This window comes from Zeus faber (assembly GCF_960531495.2).
Source record: "Zeus faber genome assembly, chromosome: 5".
Classification (NCBI taxonomy): Eukaryota; Metazoa; Chordata; class Actinopteri; order Zeiformes; family Zeidae; genus Zeus; species Zeus faber.
The window spans coordinates 18672644-18677064 of NC_137192.1; the positions used below are offsets into that span (position 1 = coordinate 18672644).

A 4421-nucleotide genomic window follows, 5' to 3' on the forward strand; every position below is an offset into this window, starting at 1 on the left:
CTCATTTAATTTTCTCTGAAACCACTCAGCACAAAAGCCACAATTCTGAAGAACAGACGCTATGCAAATATTTAACTACTCATTGACCCATCTTTTAAAAGAACTTCTTTGAAACGCTGTTTTCATTTTTATTTGTATTATTCGGAGGCAAACTCCCGCAGTATGTGCTGTGTGCATTAAATATATTTTGAAAAGAAAGTAAAGTGCGTGCTGTAGGCCATCTCTCAAGCCGGCGCAGACAGTGAACGATGGTGTCGTCCACCACTGTTGTCACAAGGTGATGAATAGCCCGGCGTAACGACTCTGGAATAATGCTTAAAACAGAAAATGAATCCAAGTCGTGAATAGATGTATTAAACATTTGTTTTGTGCCCAGTCAGCACTGACTCGACTTACCTAGGGGAAGGGGGGAATGGGAGAGAACGAGAGAGAAAACCGGGATGAAAAGGAGGAGGAGAGGGAGGAGGGCGGTCGTATGGTGGTGGAAAATCAAGCGCTCAGCACCTCCACAATGCGCCCATTAGTCTTCATTTTCCCGGCGACATGCAACAGGGCCCTCGCGTCTGAAGGAACAAACTAAAATGTATCGGGTCGACTCCTTTGGACTAATTGAAAGAAATTGTCTGTCTGTTTGCTTTCCAGCGGCTTTGAGGGGAGCAGGGGGTGATGATCTGAGGCCTGACCCGCCGAGGCTCAGCCCCCTTAATGGGTTGATTCATGAGCGCCTCTGCCGAGGAGGAGACGAGACGGAGCTCTGGGAATCATTTAAGAATAAATCGTTTAGAGGGGAGCAATAATTTAAGGAGGATTAATGGGGAAACGTTCAATATGAAGGGCGCGCACAAGCCCTGATGAATCTTGATCACTGTGGCGCTCGAGTAGTCGTTTAATCTGCTTTTGTTGTATGATTTGCCATTCTTGTCAACTTGTCTGCAAGAGTGGATTTGGGAGAGTGCAGTCCGTTGTTTGTTGGTTTGTCACATTCCATCCTTGTTGTTCTCCACTCAGGTTGCCTTTGGGCCACGTACAATTATAAGCACGTTTGTCCTTTTTCTGTAAAAGTTGCAGAGGCAGTGTCCAGGACGAAGGAGATTTTGTGAATTAGAGCTCCGTCAAAACCAGTCAGCTATGTCATTATTTTAATGGTGACGCTGCCTTCCACTCTGCACTTATGAACTTTATGCACGGGACTAAAGCACCGTGGCTACAGGGTAGCTTTGCTTTAATTGAAAGTACAGGAATCAGGTCCCGAACGGGGCAACTCGTCATCATTATGCCATGATGCCACAGGATTGCGTGTGCAAATGCAATGCAAGCACAAGCACAATGACCCGGCTGCCTGTCACATGACTGACAGCTATTCAGCCGAGTTACAGTCGCAGACAGTTAAAAACATAATCCACAACTGTCAAAAACACTTTGACAACTGGTGCCTGCTGCCTCTCCCCCCTTCTCCTCGCTGTCAGTGGATAGATAAACTCTCTGGCTCTCCGTGACGCCAACCTCACATCCTCCTTTCCTCAATTATAATTGAGCTTCCGATTCCTCAGGAGCAATAAGAATGAGACGTCGGCAGCGGCAAAAAAAAAAATCTATTTTTTTCATAATAAATTAATAAATGCATCTTTGTGGAAATTGACTGGCACCAGTATTTAAAATAATAAGATGCTGTTGTTGATAGTAGGGACGGTCTCTAGCTTCACTTCCCCGTGGCCCCGTGGCAGTGGAGGAGTCGTGATAAAGGCAGACAGCTGACAGGTGCTGCTGGATGCTGCTGCCATCAGGAGCATCTGCTAAACTTAACTCAGAGACAGAGGCTGAGCAAGGGAGGAGGGAGGGAAAGAGAGAGAGAGAGAGAGAAAGAGGGAATAGGGGAGAGAAAGAGAGGGAGGAAGCCAGGAGGAAGAGTGACAGAGAGGGAGAGGACATAAGAGGAACAACTGAAGAGGAAAAGGTGTAGGAACGGAAAAAGTTACAGAGAGAGAATTTGTGCGTGCGTGCGTGCGTGCATGCGTGTGCGTGTGTGTTTAGCATTTAGCATGCAAGCAGTGCAGATGGTAGCGGGTCCATCTCGATGTCGAGGAGTTGAAAGGACAGAGAGACAGAATTGTAATAATAGAAGAGCATGATAACAGGAAACTGAAGAGACGGACAGAAAACAAGACGAAAAAGGTAAAACAGGTAAAAATATTGAAAAATGAAAAACGAGAAAATTCTGCGTGAGAGCTTTAAAAGCAGGACTGTACTACCTACTACTACTAACTACTAACAACACATACACACAGACGTACCGCCCAAATTTTGCCGGCGCATCAGAGATTGAACCTTGGAGTCTATAAGTTCAACTGCAATTTCCACAATTCCTCAAGAAATTGTCTCAAGGAAAGATTTTCAACCGCTTCCAGCCACCTGTAGACTTCCCTTTTTGACTTTCAGGCTTTCAAACAACCTTTTGAGGATTTTTGTTGGAGAGAGAGACATAGATCGATACTCTGATGCGTCCTGATATTTTGAAAATGCAAACTGCATCACTTTGCTTGAACTGCATCACTTTGCTTGAACTGCATCACTTTGCTTCGCATCATTTCCAACGGGCGTACTACCCAGTACACACTGACACTCACGCAATCCGCCAACCCAAAACGGAAGACCCATCCTATGGCAAATAAACCATAACATGTGGCTTTCAAGGCTTTGGGCCAAATGCGCGGCTCCGGTTGAAGTGCTTGAAGTGCTCTTTTATTAGACGGAAGAGCACGACGGCTGCTATGAGACATTAGGACCAGGATGAGGGCCTGAGGAAAAGGGCACAAGCAGCGGTGGACCCTCCACTCTCATCTTCTCCCCTCGTGCTGTGTATGTATCATGGAGTGTGGGTATCATAAAAAAAAAAATTTAAATTAAAAAAATGCAAATCAAAGGCGTGTTCACACGAACCAACACACACAAAGACACACACACACACATACACACACACACACACACACACACACGAACAGGGCTGTCGGGGTGTCTCGGTGTGTCCTAGGTAGCCCTGCAGAGTGTTCAGGTGAGCTGTCACCAATTTGTTCCTAGCCATGGGGGACATGCAGGGGATGGAGAGGCGATGGCAGCTCCCTGTCCTCATCATCGCTAATGAGGCCTGGGCTCCGGCTTCTCCTCTCTTTCGTCCTGTCCGTGTGTGTGTGTGTGTGTGTGTGTGTGTGTGCGTGCGTGTGTGTGTGTGTTTGCGCATGTGACGGAGAGAGAGAGAGAGAGAGAGAGAGACTGGTTGTAGTCTATTGTGTCACAAGGCTGCTGGTGCCTGAATTCTTTAAGCATGTGCTGATCTGATAACTGGCACATCCCACTATACCCTCCTCCCCTGCCTACAGTCTATACCACTCTGGCCTGAATTATTTACCGTGCCAAAAACACACAGGCTGACGCATGCACACGCACACATGCACACACACACACTCACAACTTTAGGCCCTCTCCCTCCAACAAGCTCTTCTCGATGGTGTGATACTCGACGGATAGCATGCCACGCCGCTAACTGTACTGTGTGCTGGTTAGGTTATGAAACCTTGTAGTGAGGGAGGGAGCAGGCGGAGAGAGAGAGACACTCATAATGTCAAAATATGGACTGCAATACGAAGGTGTTCTTGCTGTGATAAGAACAGGCTGATGTACGCTGAACTTACTTCAGTGTCAATATGTGAAAGCAATTGGAAGTGTTTTGAGTAATTTATGCGATACCATACTATTAGCAGTGAAAAGCTATAGTCACTGGAAATTGGCAGCAGCTTTGGTCAGGAATCGACGGGTGCGAAGGTAGAAAGGGGTTATGGAAGCCCAAGTACGAAATTTTTTCTCCCACTGTGATAAGGAACTGCTGCCCTGATTTGAATAGAACCGTCTTACTAGAGCAATAACAAGGCTTTGGCTGTTTTGGAAAAAGAACATTCTCATTTCTACACCGTCTTGCAGTCATAATCGATGGCTAAGCCCATCGATGGCAATGTTTAATCCCATGTATTTAACGGCACGTCTTTTCACGAATATTCTTTTATTGGAATATTTTGAGAAAAATTCTGCCGAAATTGTGGCGGTCATACCGCTGCGAGAGACAGGAGGATCCAGATGTTATTCAGGCGTAATGACATTAAGGCTGATTTGTGGTTCAGGAGCTCCCCTGTGTGGACAAAGTGGGCAAGTGCCTTAAAAAAAAGGGTAATAGATAGTTTTGAGCTTATCTAGTCCAGAATGTGAAAAAATAAAAAATTAAAATTTCCGAATTTGAATTTGGAGAGCAATACATCTACTGACCATAAGCCTTCTTCCAGGCTTTCAATATCTAGAATGAAAAAACGATACCGTAGTGGTGGGCTGGTGGTGTGTATATATACAAATACATTGTTCACACAGGCTTGAATCTC

At 45.7% G+C, this 4421-nt stretch overlaps 1 protein-coding gene across 1 annotated transcript in view; it reads right to left on the reverse strand.

Annotated features, from left to right (window-relative positions):
• Window positions 1-4371: 4371 nt before the first annotated feature.
• The window catches only part of fam210b (family with sequence similarity 210 member B), an 11021-nt gene continuing 10971 nt past the window's right edge, over window positions 4372-4421 (reverse strand). The window contains exon 3 of the mRNA XM_080001348.1: window positions 4372-4421. This exon is cut by the window's right edge and continues 1065 nt beyond it. The gene's annotated coding sequence lies outside the window, so the exon portion shown is untranslated.